Source organism: Schistocerca gregaria, chromosome 4, assembly GCF_023897955.1.
Source record: "Schistocerca gregaria isolate iqSchGreg1 chromosome 4, iqSchGreg1.2, whole genome shotgun sequence".
Classification (NCBI taxonomy): domain Eukaryota; kingdom Metazoa; phylum Arthropoda; class Insecta; order Orthoptera; family Acrididae; genus Schistocerca; species Schistocerca gregaria.
This window is the reverse complement of record NC_064923.1, coordinates 51,760,814-51,784,983: the sequence shown is the minus strand read 5'-3', so window position 1 is coordinate 51,784,983 and position 24,170 is coordinate 51,760,814.

Here is a 24,170-nt window from a genome sequence, read left to right as displayed (position 1 = left end):
TGAACGATATTCTGATAGCAGAAGCCTCATGGGAACAACATAATCGCATCCTCAACAGCGTGTTACATATTTTTGCAGAATCTGGAATTACAGTTAACTTGGAAAAGTCTGAATTCGGTAGGACAAAGGTGAAGTTTTTGGGACATATTATTTCTTCTGAAGTCATTCAGCCGGATCCTGAAAAGTTAGAAGCAATCAGAGCCATTCCAGTTCCATCCACAAAAAAACAAGTCCGCAGTTTTCTAGGTCTCGTAAATTTTTATCGTCCTTTTCTGAATATGCAAATTCTAGTTACACCAAAATTTTGTTCTCTCACTGGAAAAAATACTATTTGGAACTGGGACGAACAAGCACAGTTGGAATTCAATTCCTTGAAAGAATCGCTACTTAACGCGCCAATACTAGCTCATCCAGATCTCTCACAAGATTTTTGCCTTAGCACAGATTCTTCTAAAGTCGGTCTTGGTGCCCATTTATTTCAAGAAGCCATAGAACATGACACTACCGTTCAGAAAACCATTGCTTTTGCTAGCCGAGTGCTAACAAAATCTGAAAAAAAATTATTCCGTTACTGAATTAGAAGCTTTAGCTATCGTTTGGACATTTAACAAATTCCGTTTCTTTCTCTATGGTAAGTACGTAAAAGTATACAGTGATCATCGTGCATTACAATTTCTTATGTCTTCAAAATTAAATCATGACAGGTTAAAACGTTGGGCATTGTTTCTGCAAGAATTCCACTTCACAATAATCTACATTCCCGGCAAGGAGCACATTGTTGCGGACGCACTGTCACGCTCACCGGCTGGGCTTGAGAAAAGTAACACAGAAAGCAACCTAGAGAAAAATTTCAGTATTCTTTACATTCAGAAAGTCGCCTTTGAAAACTTCATCACCACATCTTTAAAGTACATTGCTCATGAACAAGATAAAGATCCGATTTGGAAAGACATCAAAAGTAAATGGCATGAAAAGACACACTCACAGATTCGGCATTATTATCTGGTTAGAAACAACATACTGTTCAAACGATGCTCTGTTGATGACAAGCTATGGGTACTCTGCATTCCAGACGATTTTGTTAATAAGCTTATTTGGTACATTCATTTCAGCTATGCACATTTTGGTCCACGAAAATGTTATCATATTCTTCGAACGACTTGTTATTTTAACAATATGGAAAAGAGAATTCGAAGAGTCTTGTCTATTTGTAAACTTTGTCAAAAGGCGAAACCATCTACTGTCTCGCGTCGTGCTCCATTGTTTCCTATCATTCCTACTAAATTAAAAGAATTTGCTTCTGTTGATCTCTTGGGACCGCTTGTTAGAACATCTAATGGATTTTCGTACGTTCTAGTCGCTGTTGAACTTACTTCAAAATTTGTTTCTTTCACTCCGTTACGTAAAGACACTGGACGGTCTGTATCCAACGCCTTTGTTAAAAATGTCTTACGTGAAGTTGGACACGTTAGTAAAGTCATTTCAGATAACGGACCGCAATTCAGATCTGCTGTTTGGTCACGCATGCTTCGTAACCATAAAATCAAATCTGTTTTTATTTCATTGTACTCACCACATTGTACCCCGTCTAAACGGATTATGAAAGAAATCAATAAGCTTTGCGGACTTTATTGTCGCAGAAAGCATCAGCATTGGGACAGATATTTACACTTATTTCAAAACATGCAGAATGAAATGCCTCATCACTCCACTGCCTTACCACCTGTTCTTGTACTGAAGAATAAAGAACCACCGAACAGAATCAGAGAGCTTGTACCTTTTCCGAATACACGTAAACTTCGACACAAAGACATAATGGATTTGGCTATTAAAAATATAAATTCTGCTGCAGAAAAAAGAAGAAAATTACACGGTAAAGCAAATGCAAAGAAATTATATATTGATCAGAAAGTTCTCATTAAAGCTCATTCATTGTCACATAAGAAGAAACACTTGAGTCACAAATTCTTTCTAGTTTACAATGGACCTTACAGAATCCGACGTATACCACATGATAATTGCGTTGAAGTTGAAACTCTGCGTACTAGGAAGAGTAAAGGTTTACACCACATTTCACATGTAAAACCGTTTATTGAAATATAATCTGCTTTTTAACTTTGTCTTTGCCATAAAACATTTCACATTTCTAGTATGCTTTGTCACACTGAGAAACTGTTAACATGCAACAATGTTTTGAAGTTAACTATCCAGTCTAGAACCTAGGGAACATTTTTAAACAGAAATTACGAATGCATGGTTATAGTGTACAGACGACACAGTGTTGTTATTTGTACATTCTTGCTTGTTAGTTGCACGATTACATAACGACTATAAGGCTTACATACTTAGAACATATACTGTTAATGAGGTTTTAATGCAACATTTTGCTTCAGTTGAAAAGACATTCTTTATTTGAAGTACTTTCTGTGAGATTAAAGATGACTTAGCGTTTCGTTTCTTTGATAGCTACACGATTATATCACGACGCTACTAATGTGTGACACAATTTACATTGTGCTTTTGCGGTGTATCTGTTTTATATCTGCACAGTTTTTCTGAATTCTTCTGGAAAGGAAAACATGTTTTAGTAGTAACTTCGTGGTATAGCTACAATGAGACATCCTTTTCTGTAGCACAACAATATGTTATAGTACAGTACTTACTTCATCACAGCAATAAGCGTAGTAACAACGATATCTATACGCAAAGCATTTCACTTTTGTTTATCATGAGGTAAGTACATTGACTTCTGCAGAACTTAGCTTTCGGAGGACGGTAACTACGACACTTCCACAGCACAGAGATTATCTTACAACAAGACGCACAGTTTAGCGCTACAGTACACGTATTTGAGTGATTAATTTTGTACTTAAAACATTTATTTTTAAAGATATTTGAAGTACAATGATACAAAGGTTTTCCGTGAGACATTTCATTCCATTGCAGTAATCTGAAACACCTGAGGATATAATTACATTAATCCTCAGGGGGGTACACGTTTACTTTGTGTACCATGTGTTTGGCAAGCACAAGGAGCCCTAGCTAATATGGTATTTACTTATACAACTTTACACATTGGTACCATATTTCTCTAACACAGCATTACACAGCTATCTGATCATTTAACTGAGAGACAAATATTTTTTTACTACATCAGTGACAGATGTTTACGCAATTACGCAGGTGGATAACTTCACACTTATGAAGTTGTATTTTGTCTGTTTTGTGAACTGTTCATTTTTTTTCGCAACCATTGTTATACTATGAGAGCTTTGAATGATGTATTTTGTATGGGATCATGATTTTTAAAGTACGTTTGAGGCAGATGACACTTGACATGAGCAGAGAATTTTTTTTAGGTTTTGAAATTATTGGAGGAAGCTACGACAATTTTGAGAATTTGACGGAGGTTTTATGATGTTATTATTACGATGACTGTGTATTGTGCTGTTGCGGTATGTTTATGATCAATAAGCTGTTGGTATATGAGCTATTTAATTATGCTACATATGTGTTATGATGAAATATTGAAGAAGTGTCGACGAATAAGGTAAGGTGGTTGGAAACCAAGAATCGTACTTTAAGAGTTATGAAATGTACGAGGGTCGGTCAAAAAGTAATGCCTCCCATTTTTTTTCTACTTAAAAAAATTAAGTTAAGTGAAAAATTTGAATTTGGCGCCATTCCTCAAACCTTCTTCTGCAATCCACTGCAGTAGTAACTTTCTGTGTCAACAGGTGGCAGCACAGCAGAAGTTTGTAAGATGGCCGACATCGATGTTCGTTTGAGACAGCGTTGTGTGATTGAATTCTTGAATGCAGAAGGTGAAACGCCCAGACGCATTCATGAAAGACTGAAGAAGGTGTATGGTGTTGTGACAGTGGATGTCAGCACTGTTAGACGATGGGTTCGTCGTTGTAAGGAAGCTGAAGGGCAAACACCGTTGACTGACGAAAAGCGGAGCGGCAGGCCGGTGAGTGCAGTGACTCCACACAACATTCAGCAAGTTGATGACATCATTCGTGGTGACCGTCGGGTGACTGCAGATGAAGTGTGTCGCATTATTTCTCTTAGTAAAGGCAGTGTGATCACGATTATTAAACAATTGGGGTACTCAAAAGTTTGTGCACAGTGGGTTCCAAGAATGTTAACCGATCAGAATAAAGAGGCAAGGAAAACAATAGCCTCCCAACACTTGCAGCGCTTCCGTTTCGAGGGAGATGAGTTTCTGAAAAAAATTGTGACCGGGGACGAAACATGAGTGCATTTTTTTGAACCCGAATCAAAGAGGCAGTCAATGGAGTGGCGTCACACAAGCTCGCCGAGGAAGAAAAAATTCAAAACTGTGCGATCGGCAGGGAAAGTTATGGCAACAGTTTTCTGGGATACAGAGGGTGTGATTCTGGTTGATTTTTTGAAGCAGGGATGCACAATAAATTCTGTTCAATACGTCACAACCCTCAAAAAACTTAAAGCACGTCTTCAGCGAGTTCGCCCAACAAAATCAATGGCAGATGTTCTTCTTTTGCATGACAATGCAAGACCACACACCAGTCGTCACACCTCTGACGAGATTGTCAAAATTGGATGGGAAGTTTTGCCTCATCCCCCATACAGCCCTGACCTGGCACCATCAGACTTCCATCTGTTCGGGCCACTAAAAGAAGCTCATCGTGGGATTCATTTTGAAGATGAGGAGGCCGTCAAAACAATGGCTTAGGAAGCAGAGCTGTGATTTTTACCGTGCTGGGATACATGCCCTTGTTCAAAGATGGACCAAAACTGTAGAGATGGGCGGAGATTACATTGAAAAATGACAAATTGATCCTCAATGTTGTGGTTTTCAACCTATGTAATTGCATTTAAATTTCCTGACAATTAAACGTAGAAAAAAAAATAGGAGGCATTACTTTTTGACTGACCCTCGTATGTAAATGCATGAATGTATTACAATGCTGGTGAAAATATTTTGGACACTATTATATTTAAAGGATTTTGTTTCTACAGATTTGTAACGCAAATTCTCAACCTGTGAAAACATTTTTATATGAGACTGTCACTGTAGCGGAAACTGCTGTCGTAAATTTTTCAGTAAGAAAGGTAAGTGACCACCTGCACATAGTGCGTCGTGGGCACCCAGCTGTGCGACAGTCGCCTGGAAGAAAAGCCATTAGTGTGTGCCTTTCAGAAGCACAGGTAAAAAAAAAAAGAAGCCATTATCCTCGCTATTGACATTCCTTTGTAGAAAGCATAGTTAATACGACACCCTCAAACTTGAAAACATGATTACACTGTAGAGTTATTAATTTATGATATTTACTGTAATGAAATGATGAGCAACGTTTCATGTCTATTGTTTTTCTAGTTGGAAGATTGTTTACTGCATTATGAAATGCCTTATGGCTAGCGAATGACGTTTCACGTCTTGCTTTGCCTATTTTGTTTAATATCTAGTTTCTAGCTGCACTGCAGCATTGGTTAAAATAAAATTTAATTGATGTACTAATATAGTTATCTTATGCTTACAGACCCAGTAAAAAAAAATTATGATCTACTTCCAAGAAAACGGGGGAACATAAATAGGCATTTCCTTTTCACAGGAAGTGTAAAAATAATTCTTTTTACAAGTTGGTAACTTATCTGCTAGCGCATGTTCTCGTGATGCATCAATCTAGTGTTAAGATGTGACATAGGTATTAAACATTTTTACTGTAATATTTTTTCTGCTTCAGCTTTGTCATGTTTAGATATCAATTATTACATTTATTGTTTTGTGCGCTGCATTGCCTCGTCCCTTAGTTAAGCATCTGAGCTCAGTAGATTTAAGTTAGCTTAAGATGGGTTAGGCTATAAAAGAGAACGAGTTGTGATGAATTGGAAGAAATGCATTGAGAAGCTATTTGAAAATGATTTGGCCAAAAAAGTTGTGTACAGTGGAGGAAAACTATTTTTGAAACAGGATGTGAACAATATACAGAAAGCATGTTTGGATAGGATATTTTTGGTGGAAACAAATGTTGAGATATGATGAAAGGTCTACAGAATGAAGTTTTGGGTTGGACTGCAGTACCAAATGTTACCCTGAAAACAAACCCTGTCCTTTCCTTTTGTGTTATCCCACTATGTGTTTGTGTACCCTTGTGTATTTATTTTCTCCCTGTCTCTGTGTACTGTTTCATAGAATTTTTTCTCTTCTAATACTAAGCTACATTCACTATGGCCGGCCGCGGTGGTCTCGCGGTTCTAGGCACGCAGTCCGGAACCGTGCGGCTGCTACGGTCGCAGGTTCGAATCCTGCCTCGGGCATGGATGTGTGTGATGTCCTTTGGTTAGTTAGGTTTAAGTAGTTCTAAGTTCTACGGGACTGATGACCACAGCAGTTGAGTCCCATAGTGCTCAGAGCCATTTTTTTTTTACATTCACTATGATGAGGAATGCTGTTATCCTCAAGTATAATTTGCATTAATAACATGTTATTTACTTCATAAAGATGTTTACACATTATTTATTCTGTTTTGTTCTAATGCTCATGTGTGAAGTTGATGTTTCGAAATTTATTCTGATTTTTTTATGTATGTGCTCCTGTCATAATTCCTGTAACACTGATGTATATGTTACTTCGATTCTTTTGTAAAGCCTGTACTACTGCAAATGTTATCTGTATTGTTATGTTCTTTAAAGATGTATTTTGTCCCTTTGTTATTGTATTCTTATGTTATAAAATTGTAATTGACACCAGTTCATCAAATTAAGTAACTTGTAAATTACATTTCACTGCACACGTTTCTGTTGGTCATAATATATGGATAACATGTGAGAAGTAGGGATTGATAGTGTTTGCATGTGTGTTAATAATTCAGCAAGGGACTGGATAACAGCATTGCGGGTTCTAAGGACATTTCAAAAACAATTTTTGTGAGTGCACAAGTGGTGGTTATGGACTTGCTATTTCATCCGCAAGACTCTTCAATGGTGATTGTGCACCTGCACAGTCAAACAGATGACTGCTGGCCATCTCTACAAGGACTACAGTGGGTCTACACCTTTGATGACCCACCAATACCAATATTGCTACAAAGACTGCAGTGGGTCTGCACCTCTGGTGGTCCACCAATAGTAATCTCTACCAGGACTACAATGGGTCTGCTCTATGACGACCTACCTACCGATAGTCTTCAACGTCGACTGACTCTGCTGTGGCCCATTACCTGTCTGCACGTCAAGAGTCAGCACTGTCTTTTGTTGGAAGGACATCACCACTTCTTCAAGACTGCTTAGAAATCCACTACTTCCAAGTGCAATTTCTTTTATTGCTCAGACTTTGAAAAAAACACTGCAATTTTACTGTGATGAATGATCAGGACTGTCTTTATGGACTGTGAGAAAATTTTAGCTTCTGAGCAACATTGTATCAATAAGTGTGTGCATTTGATATCTTTGTTATAGTAATTATTAAAAATTTTATCACATCATTATTGGCCACTTCCCAACACAATTTGTAAACATTTTTTGTGGGTAGCATAGGGGCTATGTAAGTAGGCTGTTTAGGTTTTCTTATTGGTAACGCCACATAGCGCTCTGTATGAACAATCACTGGCTGTGCTGTGCGCAGTCTGTGGCTAGTTTGCATTGTTGTCTGTCATTGTAGTGCCGGGCAGCAGTAGCTGGATGCTAACAGCGCGTAGCGTTCCGCAGTTGGAGGTGAGCCGCCAGCAGTGGTGGACGTGGGGAGAGAGATGGCGGACGTTTGAAATTTGTAAGGATTGGTGTCACGAACTGATATGTATATTATGACTATTAAGGTAAATAGATTGTTTGTTCTGTATTAAAATCTTTCATTTGCTAACTATGCCTATCAGTAGTTAGTTCCTTCAGTAGTTTGAATCTTTTATTTAGCTGGCAGTAGTGGCGGTCGCTGTATTGCAATAGCTTGAGTAACGAATCTTTTTGTGAGGTAAGTGATTTGTGAAACGTATAGGTTATTGTTAGTCAGGTCCATTTTTCCGTAGGGATTTTTGAAAGTTAGATTCCGTTGCGCTAAAAATATTGTGTGTCAGTTTAAGCACAGTCTAGTATAATTTTTTCTAAGGGGACGTTTCAAGTCACACTGAAAGTATTTTTTAAGAAAATGCTGAAAAATGACAAATTCGTAGCTCGCCAGGCAATCTACAGCACTTGGATTGCTGCGTATCGTTTGAGTCGCAAAATGGGCACTGTGACAATATTTGATTAGTGATTAACTCTGTCCATTTACAAAACCAACTCCACTCAGGATTTTTTATTTAATTAGGGCAACTTACTCTGAAAAATACTACGATGAGTTACACACTGAGCAACACTTTAGACCTATTGAAGATGGCACGCTAATCAATTAAGAAAATCTGCGAACCTGACTTAGGATTTTTATCCACACAAGTTCTAACTTTTTTGATTAAATGAAGGATGGAGAAACGGTTAAAATGAAGTGGTGTGCAAAGCCAGTTTCATTTCGTATAACCGGAACGTGAATTGTATAAATGGAGGGAACATACGCAAAGTACGAAATTACGCCAAAAAGAAACTCGCAAAAGCGTGAAAAAGATTTAGAAGTAGTCGTGAGAATCAGTGCATTATTAGCCAGGGAGAGCTACCAAATTGGGCCCTCTCAATTGTAAATGAAATTAATATGACTGATTTCCAAGCTTCTTCAACCTGGATGATGGGATTCAGCAAATTACACCGTAAAGGAACTCACAGAATTATGAAATTTACTTCAAGATAACATTAATGGGTAATAGTGTAGTGAAATTCGTAGGTGACGTGTAGACTAAGTTTCTTGTTACCCCTAACATGCTGTGAATAAAGCCAGTCAGTCAGGTTTGTGCAAGAACTCTATGCAAACCACACTTTATCATGTTGAAAGAAGTTAACAATATAACCTTGAACCACTAGCAAGCCTTACATGTATCTTATGGAATCTCAAGGCAAATTAGCATATAAAATTTTTAAAAAAGTTCTGTTTAGTTGCAAAAATCTCGTAATCAACGTACCAAAATCTGGAAGAATGGCAGAGAATAATTTTTAATACTATATCGGAAATATCTACCTATCAATTGCAGAAAATAATGCATTGCTTATGTTGGACTCTTGTTTTGCACACACTAACACCTCTGTCTTTAGGATAACGACGGAAAGTCTGTTAATATAATTCGGATACGATCCAGAAGCAATTGTGTGATTGTCACTCAATAAACAAATTTTCCAATACTGTAAAGCATTTTTCAGAAAACTGTCGGACAATAAATTCCGATAAGTGTTTGTCTCTTCAGTTTTATCAACGGAACAGTATTTTTAAACTTTATTCATTTGTGAATTGTCAGTCTGCATCACGACGTCTTACGAATTTGATCAAGTATACCTGGTACGCCGCACAATGTGCAAAACAATGGCCACGAGCATTTGTTACACCAGTTTCTTGCAGCTGTCAGGGAACTTCTTTCGGTGACTCTGTCAGAGTTACACATTACGTGAATCTACGAACATACTCGCTGTTCTCGTGACACTATTTGTTATCAGTCAGGTAATCTCAAGTCATTGTCAGTCTACCTTCATACAACATGATTCGTCAGCTTCTGCCGGCAGCAGAGACGAACTGCTTTTGGTTACCCTTTGATTTGCGTCTCAGGAGTGCTCATGCCCTCGGCACGGGAGTGGTAATGGTCATGATGAGCAATTCAAACAGAACTACATCACCAATAAGACATACTTCATGAATGATATTTGGGGAAATTTGAAACACCGTCATGCGCATGTAAACTGAAACATGTTTAATTTACTGAAGAATTAATTCGATATTCTTCCCACCCCTATAGGCTCTAACTTAAATTGTACAACAGAAAAGGTAATGCGAGAGATAAATTACTTTATTCACTTTAAAGTACACATAACAAATGAGTAATGTATCCATAGAGTATATACACTGAAGACTCAAAGAAACTAGTACAACCGGCTAATATCGTGTAGGGCCCCTACAAGCACGCAGAAGTGACGCAACACTACATGGCATGGACTCGACTGATGACTGAAGCAGAGATGGACTGAAATGACAGCATGAACCCTGCAGGGCTATCTATAAATACCTAAGAGAACAAGGGGGTTGGAATCTATTCTAAACAGCACGTTGCGAAGCATCCCAGAGATGTTCAATGATGTTCATGTCTGGGGAGCTCGGTGGCCAGCAGAAGTGTTGAAATTCAGAAGAATGTTCCTGGAGCCACTCTATAGCTATTATGGACGTGTGGGGATGTCGCACTGTCCTGCTGGAATTGACGAAGTGCGTCGGAATGCACAATGGACGTGAACAGAAGCAAGTGATCAGACAGGATACTTACATAGGTATCACCTGTTAGGTTCGTATCTAGACGTATTAGGGGTCCCACACCACCCCAACTGCACACGCCCCACAAAATTACTGTGTCTCCATCAGCTTCAACAGTCCCTTGCTGACATGCGTGGTCCATAGATTCATGAGGTTGTCTCCATCCCTGTACACGTCCATCCGTTCTATACAATTTAAACGAGACTCGTCCTACCAGGTAACATGTTTCCAATCATAAGCAGTCCAATTTCGGTGTTGATGTGCCCAGGCGAGGCGTAAAGCTTTGTGTTGTGTGGTCATGAAGAGCACACAAGTGGGCATTCGCCTCCGAAAGCCCATATCTATGATGTTTCGTTGAATGGTTTGCACGATGACACTTCTTGTTGGTCCAACATTGAAATCTGCAGCAATTTGCGGAGGGGCTGCACTTCTGTCTTGTTGAACGATTTTCATCATTCGTTGTTGGTCCCTTTGTTGCAGGATGGTTTCTGGCCCCAGCGATGTCGAAGATTTGATGTGTTATCTGATTCCTGATATGCACGGTACAGTCGTGAAATGGTCGTATGGGAAAATAGCCACATCATCGCTACTGCGAAGATGTTGTGTCCCATCTCTCGTATGCCGACTATAACACCACGTTCAATCTCACTTGATAACCTGCCATTGTAGCAATAGAAACCGATCTAACAACTGCGCCGGACACTTGTTGTCTTACATAGGCGCTGCCGACCGCAGCGCCAAACTCTGTCTGTTTACATCTCTCTATATATGAATACGCATGCCTATACCACTTTCTTTGGCGCTTCAATGGATGTATTTCGTATGCCCCTGGTAAGTGGGGTGAATACGTGTTTGCGTGCCATTTAGCGGACCAGGCTTCGATTCCCGGCCAGCTTGGAGATTTACACCGCTCGTGGACTGGATGCTGTGTTGTCGTCATTTCCTTTTCATCATGTGTCGTTACATGGAATAAGATTTGCCAAACTTCCCAGGATGGAGCCTCCCAGCTAATAATGACATCCGATAATTTCATTTCGTACCAATAAAGTGAGATTTCTTAGAGTGAAATTGTTATGACGTATTTTATCAGTCTATCATGGCTTCAGTTAAAGCCACATTTCTAATTTGGATACAATTTAGAGGTCGCATAAAATATATTAAAAATTCACTAACATACTCGTGTCTTCGTGGGTCCACAGCAATCAGACGCTTCCTCGGAATCTTGCCAGTGCCACTTCGTTCGCACCACGTCACCCTCCTGGTGTTTATCTCTCCTCTCATACCTGGCTTCATTGTACGCGGCGTCTCCCTCGACCGCCGCAGGCATTATCTTCCACACAAATGATGTACCCGCCCCTGCAGCGTAGCAGCTCCCCCTCCGAGATTCTTGATACTTTTATTATTCTCGGCCTACTGTTCACTCTTCCGTTTCCGGTACCCTCCCTCCCTACCTTCCGGTTCCGCATTCTTTGTTCCTACCTGGTAAGATACGCCAACGTTATGGTCGTGGGGGGACTAACGAACGTTCACGATGCTGAACCGCATTCCTTGAGAGCCTTCCAAAAATTCGAAGAATATTTTATCTCAAAATATAAAATATCAAAATTCATAGAACAGGGAAAAGTTCATATTTCCGTACTTTCCCGTATTAACTAAAGTTGAGCGTGTTATGGTCTTCTGTAAGCTATGAATATGAACAGAAGCACACCTCTAGCCCACATACCCTTAGTGTATGATTCTGGACGGTGTGTACGTGGCCAGAACCCCTGTTTCTGTATGTGTCAACGCCTCAGCGTCGCTACGCAGCTGAAAGATGGCAGCAGAGCTGCTAACTGTCGTGAGTCACCCTACGCTGACTCGACTACGCTGACTCACCTGACCAGTCCTCCACCAAGTTTGTAAAGGTGTGATGCGACGTTGCCAGCCTAACAACTTTGGTCGCCAGAACCCCTCTATCTGAATACGAAAAAATACCCCCTCCCTGCCTCTCTTTATTTAGTTTGTTTGGCCGACAAACTGTTAGAACCGGATCTTTGTACATAACACTATATCAAATTGTTCAACAGAATAGTAAGGTTCGACATAATCATTGAAAATGTAAATACATACCGGTACCATAGTCTACAGATTTACCACATCATGTTTGTGTGTCGTTTGTATTTCTTACCCCTCCGCCCCGATAGCTGAGTGGGCAGCGCGGATGTCTGTCACGCCAAGGTGTCCGGGTTCGATTCCCAGCTGGGTCGGAGATTTTCTCCGCTCAGGGACTGGGTATTGTCCTCATTATCATTTCATCACCACAGGAATCACTTTCCCAGACGCTCGTGCGGTGGACCTCTCTGACGAGAGTCTCCCTATGACAAGATGTGCCGTAAGGCAGAACACGCTGTATTTCTAATCAATGGCATCACCTGGGTCAAACTCAGACAGAGAAAGTCCATTTACAGATATCATCAGCAAAGCCTCCGCTGTGTCTCTTTTCAGCCAAGTCCTGTACGCAGTTTTTAATCAGTTGTGACAACTGAAACCACTCTCACATGAAGCTGTGCTCACTGGTAGAACTGCACAAATTGTGAGAACCTACCACAGATAGAGGAATCTTGTAGAAAAACGTTCATTGTAAATTTTCTGAACTGTCTCATTCAAAATCATTAGGAGAAACAGAAGATTGTATTCTGCTCTCTCTGGTAACAGCAGATCCACTTTCTTATCAAAGAGTGTTGGTGTCAAATATATAAAGAGATTTTTTATATCTTTATTTCAAGATTAAAGAATTTTTTCTTTGTGAAGCCAGGCCAAGGTGTCAAAAACATGCAGAGAGGTAATAACATCTGACGAGACAGACTGCAACCTTTTGTTTTAAATATATTACTTCTGTTATGTTATCTGTACTTTGTGCTGTGGCTCTAATGACATCGCTATCAACGGTACGTCGGAAATGAATCTTCCTTCTGTCCTTTTTGCAATTTCTTCTGCTTCAGTAACTCGAGTAACTGATATGTCCATTGTAAATGATTGAGAGATGAACTGGACAGCTGGTCTAAAAACTGTTGCTCACCTGGTCCTGCAGTAGAGTGCAGGTCCTAAAAAAGTGAGTAGTGTTCTATTTTCGTTTTACGGGATGAATTAAGGAGTTTTTTACTTTTTAGTACCACACTTAATGGATTTAGTTCGTCCAAGAGGAAGTAGTGAAGCCTAAAATATTTTACGAGGGTCACTCTAAAAGAAATGCACACTATTTTTTTAAATCCATCTTTTATTCGACGTGTTCGAAAGTTTTACAGTGTGTAGATACGTCCTTTAGGAAGAATATTTTCATTTCTCCACATATATTCCATCTCTGTCAACTGCATCACGTCATCTTGGAACCAGCGCCTGTATACCCGCACGGTAAAATTCTGGAACAATCTGTTTTAGCCACTGTTTGGCAGCGTTTGTTTCTTTGCGAGCCACTGTCAACATCCTGGTAACCCACCTGGCACAAACCTTTCTTAACGCGAACACTTTCAGTGTTCTACCAACATTTCCTTCCCCTATCCCAACGTTGCGTGACAATTCGTTCACTGTGATGCGTCTGTCAGCAGTCACCAATTCGTTAACTCTCTGCACATTGTCTGGAGTGTGTGCAGTACGAGGCCTGCCGCTGCGAGGACAATCCTCAACATTGCCATGCCCGCTTTCGTCACGTAACCTGCTTGCCCACCGACTAGCTGTACTGCGATCGACAGCAGCATCTCCATACACCTTTTTCAACCTCTTGTGGCTGTTTCCCACTGTCTCGTTTTTACAGCACAGGAATTCCATGACAGCACGTTGCTTCTGACGAACGTCAAGTACAGCAGCCACCTTGAAGACATGCTGTGACGGCTCCACTCACGGGAACAGGTTGAACTAAGTTTGAAAACAAGCGGGATGGATGTATCTACATATTGTTAAACTTCCACACATGCAGAATGAAAACTGTATTTTTATAAAAATAGTGTGCATTTCTTTTGGAGTGACCCTCGTAATTTCTTTAGACTTTTCAGCAAGTCCCAAGCTTTAGCAGCGTCATTGTAATTTCCGTGGGTCAGCTGTTAAAGGTGGATCACAACAGGCTGTTTTTGAGCAAAGAGGTTTAATTTGCACAGCTAATCCTGATTTTTGGCCGACCATATGTGCAACACCCTCAGTATCAAAGCATATAACATAACATTTGTCTCTCTACTCTCTTAAGCCTATGGTCTTATTTAAATAATCCGTTAGAGCTGTGTAATAACCAGAGCAGGTGGATTCTGGTAGCTGTTTTATATCTAAAATGTCCATTATGTGGCCGTCATTTGGACACAAGTATCCAACAAACACATTTGGTGATCGATTGCAGATCCGTCAGTGGAACCATCAATTAGAATTCTGATGTATGTACAGTTTTTGAAATTGCATATGAATTCCTACTGCAGTGAGTACACCACAAAACGAACGAATTCTCGGCACTATTCTTCACTGCCTCTCTGTGCTAAGACAGTCACATTTAATTTTCCTGCCAAATCCAGAAGATGCACAAATGGCTTCCGATGGTCATCTATATGGTGCGCTACATTAAACCTATCTATAATGTGGGAAAATATTTGATTGACATTTTTTAATGCAGCTGGACATAAACGTTTGCTTTTACGCAAGCAACATTTTCACGGCGTATTTTCCTCTTAATACGCAGAACAAAGGACTCTTTTCTAAAAGGTGCAGAAAACACTTTTACCCGCTTCTGGTCGACGTTACTAGCTTCCACCTGTTTACAAAACCTGCAACATGTAAGCTTTGTTATATCACCGTGCAGTAGCCATTCAAAATACTTAACCAGTCTTTATATTAAATTTCGTTTTAGTTGGGAATGGCGCTTTGGCCGAGCAGAAACGTGACAAAAGCTGAACACTGTTATTACTGGCTGATTGTGTCCCACAAATTGCAGTTTGTTTTTCCTGCACACGGGGAAAATTCACATTGTTCTTCACATTTATGTCACCAGCTGCACACGTTTCATTGAATGTATTACGCTTAAAAAGCGATGTACGTTTGCTTCACTTCCATGGTAACAAGTAATTCATCAAAAAATTAGAAATAATGTTTGTTTATTTACGACGCAATATAGGTAATCGCTAAACTTAAAATACTGAAGGACGCCGCCACATCAAAAGCACTACCATACGATACTTTACCGCCATGTTTAACGGGTGGTGCTGCTCTCTTGTTTCACGAACCAGTGCTTTCTTTGTGCTGCATGGCGCGTATGCAGTACCATAGTAAGCAAGCTGTGTAAGAGTTTATGTTATCTGTACAATTCTGAACCTAGACCTAGTGTGTTTACAACATAAAATTTGTATGTAAGCCTGCGTCGTTCGCTGTTAATTTTCGATAGCCAATGGCGAACTGACGACCATAAATTTCGCACCCTAGTCTGTTCCACACTCCATTACTGACTACGTTATGTCAACAGGTGAAGTAATGTGGAATTTCTTCTCCTAATACGACACTAACCATCTCTACGAATTCCTCTATAGAAGGTTGTGCAGGACTCTGAAATAATTCTCCAAGATGATATCTCCATTGATGTACGATCCTGGAGCTATAATCTTACATGTTTAGGCACCTGATTTCCATCTGAAAGGAGGTGATTTATTTATCCCCAGTGATGTCATCATCAAGAAGTCATTAAACTCTAATGTTCCTTCCTTCCTAATGATGATTACTGAATGACATTTTGTTCAGAGACACATTATACACATTTGATTCTTGTTTCAGACAGTTTTAATTACATTACAACAATTTTATTGCTCTTTAACAATCTGAAATTATGACATTGTTTTGAGTAGCTGTGATGTAAAAAGTATTTTGCTCTTTAAATTCTGGTAAGGGGAAGCCTAAAGAGCTCGATCTGAACTGTTTAAATAAATAAATATTATAAATATATCATTTGTAAGTAACGACATGAAATAGAAGAAAAAGCGTTATCTGCAGAACAGTCTGAACAACTGGAACCAAGAGTGAGTTGCAAGTAGTGTTCTGAAATGAAAGGACATATCGTTTGCCGCTGAGAATGCATTTCACAGCTGCCGGTATCGGAGGCGGTATTTTACTGGATGCTCATTGTTATGGTTGCGTTTTAAACGGCGTGGTCTTCTAAATAATGTTTAGTCTCGTATTCCTAAACAACACTTACTGCCAAAACGACAAATTTTATCTGATTTATTTGTTGTCACATGAATGATTTAAAGCATTTTTCAGCATAGAGTTTTAGAATCTTATGTAGTACGATGAGACAAATAACGGAGCGTGAAAAGACACTCCATCACACACAAGACAAGACGACGCACCATGAACAAATTATCCGAAGGGAACGGAAATCGACAGTTGTGACAGACAAACAGCTGATTACTATTTCAGAAAAAATGGATAGTTTATTCAAGAGAAAGTGCTTCACAAATTGAGCAAGTCAGTGGTCCATCTCTGGCCCTTATGTAAGCAGTTATTTGGCTTGTGACTGATTGACACACTTTGTAGATGCCGTCCTGGGAGATATCGTGCCAAATACTCTACAATGGGCGCGTTAAATCGTCAAAATCCTTAGCTTGTAGGAAGTCCCTGACCATAATGCTCCAAACGTTCTCAGTGAAGAAAGTTGAAATAAGCAGTGCACATAAAATGCAACAAACTGGGGAGCAATTAAGAACTGGGTGCCGCAATGTTCAGTCTTGAGTCATCTGCTATTCTTAATACATGTTAATGACTTGCCATTCTATAATCACGAAGATGTAAAGATGGTACTTTTTGCCGATGATACAAGTATAGCTATCACACCCAACAGACAATAATTCACTGATGAAACTGTAAACGATGTTTTTCAGAAAATCATTAAGTGGTTCTCTGCAAATGGCTCTCATTAAACTTTGACAAAACGCAGTGTATACAGTTCCACACAGTATATGGAATGACACCAATAATAAATATAATCTTCGATCAGAAATCGGTAGCTATGGTAAAATATTCAAAATTTCTAGGTGTATGCATTGATGAGGGGTTGAACTGGAAAAAAACACACTGAAGATCTGCTGAAACGTTTCAGTTCAGCTACTTATGTTATTAGGATCATTGCAAATTTTGGCGATATACATCTGAGTAAATTACCTTACCACTCCTATTTTCATTCTCTGCTTTCATATGGAATCATATTCTGGGGTAGCTCATCATAGAGTAAAAGAGTGTTCATTGCACAAAGGCGTGTTACTAGAATAATTGCTGAAGCTCATCCAAGATTATCCTGCAGACATTTATTTAAAGAGCCAGGGTTCTTCACTGAATCCTCTCATTATATATATAATGAAATTTGTTATTAACAATCAGAGCGAATTCAAAGGCATTAGCAGTGTACACATGGCTACAACGCTAGGAGAAAGAATGATCTTCACTTCCCAAGGTTAAATCTAACTTTTGTTCAGAAGTGGGTAAATTATGCTGCCACAAAAGTCTTTGGTCACCTACCTAATAGCATCAAAAGTCTGACAGATAGCCATATAGCATTTAAAAGGAAATTAAAAGAATTTCTGAATGGCAACTCCTTCTGCCATTAGATAAATTTTTGGATGTAGTAAGTGGGTACTTTCCCCACCCCCAACAAAAGAAAACTTAAAACTATCAAGTGTGATGTAATATTTTGCGTAATGAGACCTTTTATTAACCTGGCACGTTCCACATCATTACGAAGTGTCGAATTCGTGATCTGCGGAACAAGTACTAATCCAATCTAATCTAATCTAACCTAGTGGCGGAGAGATATGGCAAGCCTGCTGGCCAAGGTAGGATTTGGCAAGCACGAAGACGAGCAGCAGAAAAAAACGCCGTGTGCGGTCGGTCGTTAGCTCGCCGAAATGTTAGCCCAGAATAGCTTGCCATGTGTCCTACTACGAAATGAAACGGCACTTCTGGTTGTCGGAATGTACACTCCTGGAAATTGAAATAAGACCACCGTGAATTCCTTGTCCCAGGAAGGGGAAACTTTATTGACACATTCCTGGGGGCAGATACGTCACATGATCACACTGACAGAACCACAGGCACATAGAAACAGGCAACAGAGCATACACAATGTCGGCACTAGTACAGTGTATATCCACCCTTCGCAGCAATGCAGGCTGCTATTCTCCCATGGAGACGATCGTAGAGCTGCTGGATGTAGTCCTGTGGAACGGCTTGCCATGCCATTTCCATCTGGCGCCTCAGTTGGACCAGCGTTCGTGTTGGACGTGCAGACCGCGTGAGACGACGCTTCATCCAGTCCCAAACATGCTCAATGGGGGACAGATCCGGAGATCTTGCTGGCCAGGGTAGTTGACTTACACCTTCTAGAGCACGTTGGGTGGCACGGGATGCATGCGGACGTGCATTGTCCTGTTGGAACAGCAAGTTCCCTTGCCGGTCTAGGAATGGTAGAACGATGGGTTCGATGACGGTTTAGATGTACCGTGCACTATTCAGTGTCCCCTCGACGATCACCAGAGGTGTACGGCCAGTGTAGGAGATCGCTCCCCACACCATGATGCCGCGTGTTGGCCCTGTGTGCCTCGGTCGTATGCAGTCCTGATTGTGGCGCTCACCTGCACAGCGCCAAACACGCATACGACAATCATTGGCACCAAGGCAGAAGCGACACTCATCGCTGAAGACGACACGTCTCCATTCGTCCCTCCATTCACGCCTGTCGCGACACCACTGGAGGCGGGCTGCACGATGTTGGGGCGTGAGCGGAAGACGGCCTAACGGTGTGCGGGACCGTAGCCCAGCTTCATGGAGACGGTTGCGAATGGTTCTCGCCGATACCCCAGGAGCAACAGTGTCCCTAATTCGCTGGGAAGTGGCGGTGCGGTCCCCTACGGCACTGCGTAAGATTATGCGGTCTTGGCGTGCATCCGTGCGTCGCTGCGGTCCGGTCCCAGGTCGACGGGCACGTGCACCTTCCGCCGACCACTGGCGACAACATCGATATACTGTGGAGACCTCACGCCCCACGTGTTGAGCAATTCGGCGGTACGTCCACTCGGCCTCCCGCATGCCCTCTATACGCCCTCGCTCAAAGTCCGTCAACTGCACATACGGTTCACGTCCACGCTGTCGCGGCATGCTACCAGTGTTAAAACTGCGATAGAGCTCCGTATGGCACGGCAAACTGGCTGACACTGACGGCGGCGGTGCACAAATGCTGCGCAGCTAACGCCATTCGACGGCCAACACCGCGGTTCCTGGTGTGTCCGCTGTGCCGTGCGTGTGATCATTGCTTGTACAGCCCTCTCGCAGTGTCCGGAGCAAGTATGGTGGGTCTGACACACGGGTGTCAATGTGTTCTTTTTTTCCTTTCCACGAGTGTATAATCACGAAGATGTAAAGATGGTACTTTTTGCCGATGATACAAGTATAGCTATCACACCCAACAGACAAGAATTAACTGATGAAACTGTAAACGATGTTTTTCAGAAAATCATTAAGTTGTTCTCTGCAAATGGCTCTCATTAAACTTTGACAAAACGCAGTGTATACAGTTCCACACAGTATATGGAATGACACAATTAATAAATATAATCTTCGATCAGAAATCGGTAGCTAAGGTAGAATATTCAAAATTTCTAGGTGTATGCATTGATGAGGGGTTGAACTGGAAAAAACACACTGAAGATCTGCTGAAACGTTTCAGTTCAGCTACTTATGTTATTAGGATCATTGCAAATTTTGGCGATATACATCTGAGTAAATTACCTTACCACTCCTGTGTTCAGTTTGATAAACCATGTGTAGCAGATGTTTTTCTTTTTAAGCTAGCTTTGGCATGAGCGCTTCGACTTTCTATTTATAGATATACCAGGAGCTAGGGCCGAATCCTGAAACCGACTTCAGTCAATAAAGAACTGTGGAGCTGCAGCTAATATTCTAATCATGAACATGAAATCAGGATGATTTTCATTCTCTGCTTTCATATGGAATCATATTCTGGGGTAGCTCATCATAGAGTAAAAGAGTGTTCATTGCACAAAGGGGTGTTACCAGAATAATTGCTGGAGCTCATCCAAGATCATCCTGCAGACACTTATTGAAAGAGCCAGGGTTCTTCACTGAATCCTCTCATTATATATATATATATATATATACACTCCTGGAAATTGAAATAAGAACACCGTGAATTCATTGTCCCAGGAAGGGGAAACTTTATTGACACATTCCTGGGGTCAGATACATCACATGATCACACTGACAGAACCACAGGCACATAGACACAGGCAATAGAGCATGCACAATGTCGGCACTAGTACAGTGTATATCCACCTTTCGCAGCAATGCAGGCTGCTATTCTCCCATGGAGACGATCGTAGAGATGCTGGATGTAGTCCTGTGGAACGGCTTGCCATGCCATTCCCACCTGGCGCCTCAGTTGGACCAGCGTTCATGCTGGACGTGCAGACCGCGTGAGACGACGCTTCATACAGTCCCAAACATGCTCAATGGGGGACAGATCCGGAGATCTTGCTGGCCAGGGTAGTTGACTTACACCTTCTAGAGCACGTTGGGTGGCACGGGATACATGCTGACGTGCATTGTCCTGTTGGAACAGCAAGTTCCCTTGCCGGTCTAGGAATAGTAAAACGATGGGTTCGATGACGGTTTGGATGTACCATGCACTATTCAGTGTCCCACTCGACGATCACCAGATGTGTACGGCCAGTGTAGGAGATCGCTCCCAACACCATGATGCCGGGTGTTGGCCCTGTGTGCCTCGGTCGTATGCAGTCCTGATTGTGGCGCTCACCTGCACGGCGCCAAACACGCATACGACCATCATTGGCACCAAGGCAGAAGCGACTCTCATCGCTGAAGACGACACGTCTCCATTCGTCCCTCCATTCACGCCTGTCGCGACACCACTGGAGGCGGGCTGCACGATGTTGGGGCGTGAGTGGAAGACGGCCTAACGGTGTGCGGAACCGTAGCCCAGCTTCATGGAGACGGTTGCGAATGGTCCTCGCCTATACCCCAGGAGCAACAGTGTCCCTAATTTGCTGGGAAGTGGCGGTGCGGTCCCCTACGGCACTGCGTAGGATCCTACGGTCTTGGCGTGCATCCGTGCGTCGCTGCGGTCTGGTCCCAGGTCGACGGGCACGTGCACCTTCCGCCGACCACTGGCGACAACATCGATGTACTGTGGAGACCTCACGCCCCACGTGTTGAGCAATTCGGCGGTACGTCCACCCGGCCTCCCGCATGCCCACTATACGCCCTCGCTCAAAGTCCGTCAACTGCACATACGGTTCACGTCCACGCTGTCGCGGCATGCTACCAGTGTTAAAGACTGCGATGGAGCTCCGTATGCCACGGCAAACTGGCTGACACTGACGGCGGCGGTGCACAAATGCTGCACAGCTAGCGCCATTCGACGGCCAACACCGCGGTTCCTGGTGTGTCTGCTGTGCCGTGAGTGTGATCATTGCTTGTACAGGCCTCTCGCAGTGTCCGGAGCAAGTATGGTGGGTCTGACACACCGGTGTCAATGTGTTCGTTTTTCCATTTCCAGGAGTGTATAATGAAATTTGTTATTAACAATCAGAGCGAATTCAAAGGCATTAGCAGTGTACACATGGCTACAACGCTAGGAGAAAGAATGATCTTCACTACCCAAGGTTAAATCTAACTTTTGTTCAGAAGTGGGTAAATTATGCTTCCATAAAAGTCTTTGGTCACCTACCTAATAGCATCAAAAGCCTGACAGATAGCCATATAGCATTTAAAAGGATATTAAAAGAATTTCTGAATGGCAACTCCTTCTGCCATTAGATAAATTTTTGGATGTAGTAAGTGGGTAATTTCCCCACCCCCAACAAAAGAAAACTTAAAACTATAATGTGTGATGTAATATTTTGCGTAATGAGACCTTTTATTAACCTGGCACGTTCCACATCATTACGAAGTGTCGAATTCGTGATCTGCGGAACAGGTACTAATCCAGTCTAATCTAATCTAACCTAGTGGCGGAGAGATCTGGCAAGCCTGCTGGCCAAGGTAGGATTTGGCAAGCACGAAGACGAGCAGCAGAAAAAATCGCCGTGTGCGGTCGGTCGTTAGCTCGCCGAAATGTTAGCCCAGAATGGCTTGCCATGTGTCCTACTATGAAATGAAACGGCACTTCTGGTTGTCGGAATGTATGATGGGTGACAAGTTAGTCTCACAGCACCGTGTGGAGCGTCTACAAATATACCTTTGCTGATCATCTGGGCTCAGTGTGAAGTGTGTCTTATCACTGAAAGCAAATGTTCTTCAGTCGATGAGATTCCAGGCCGTACATGTACGTCATATCTACCGATTTATGTCCATTCTAATAACTCCTTCATCGTTTTTTTCTTTTTATTTCTTTTTCACTCTTTTGGGTGTGTATCAGGTAATAAAATAATCGTTTCTTAGGTAACAGACTCGACAGTTTTACAGTAGAACTGGGAGGAGTATCGGGCTATAAAAACAGCTTCTGAGAAAGTCATTATAGTGGGAAAATGTTTTCGCGCAGACTACTGTGTGGCAGAGCATATTAAGGTATACCTGCGAACCAGCAACTGTATGTGATTTACCTGAAGAAGCTCCCTGCGGACTTCTAACCAACGGCCCCCTGAGTAGAAACCCCAGTCTTTCCTTCGCCGGATTCGGGTCACCATCAAGAGAGGCGGCGTTACACAGTGTTATCCTCACGTTGCTTATATCTGACTACTTTTTTTCCCCGCTGAGCCTACACTTCCTTCATAGCGCTGCAGACTTTCTCTCCAAAAGTGTGTAGCCCTCAGATGATACCTTACGAGAGCTAGTGTTCAACAGCGAATACTTTGTTAGAAAGCCTTAGTGGAATCTTGACGACGCATACAACGTCCACTCTTCAGCCGGTAGGTGTTCCTGATGAAACAGTATCACCGAGGCAGTGATAATTAATAAAAAATAGGCAATAAGGGTGGCAGGCGAGGAGAAAGGGCGTTATCGACGATACGCAGCGAGGACGCGGGCGCGTGCGGCCGAATTAAACGCTTTTCAATGGAGGCGAGTGTCCGGCGAGAGGGGGTCGGTTTTATCGCACCAGTGGCATTAGCCGTCTCCCCTCCCCCAGCAGAGGAGTATTTGCTGGCGCTTTTTTACTTGGGCCTGATCAGCTCGAGGAGAGCAGAAGAGAGGAGGGTGCGAAACTAATGCGGACTCACGCAGCCCGGCGCAGTGAATCACAAGTGGGTGGACATTCTGATTATTAGTGGGCTATTCACAAGCACGACGGTGGAGCCGCGTCGCTGCCGCTGGCGCAAAAATCCACCAGGCGGCAGAGAGCGGCTGGCATTTACAAGGCCGGCTTCGCGAGTAGAACGAAGCAGCATTAAGGGAGAAGCACTCGCCGCTACATAGCCTTGGAGCTGATTTTCCACGTCTAAGTCTACACCTGCATCTACGTACCTACTCTGCTAACCATCTTACCGTACACGGCGTAGGGTATCTTGCACCACTAGTAGTCTTTCCCATTTATGTTCCAATCTCAAAAGGAGAGAGGATTTTACGATTATATAAATATGCTTTCGTACGAGGCCTGATTTCTCTCGTCTTGTCTTGCGGTCCTTGCACGAGATTTACCTTGTCGGCTGTAGAATGGTTCTGTATTCTGTCGCAAATGTGTTATGTTGTGTCGCGAAAAGAACGTCACCTTTCCTCTAGGATTTCCCATTTGAGTTCCTGTCGCAATCCGCAGTGTTCGCGTATTGGTAAAAGCTACTGGTAACAT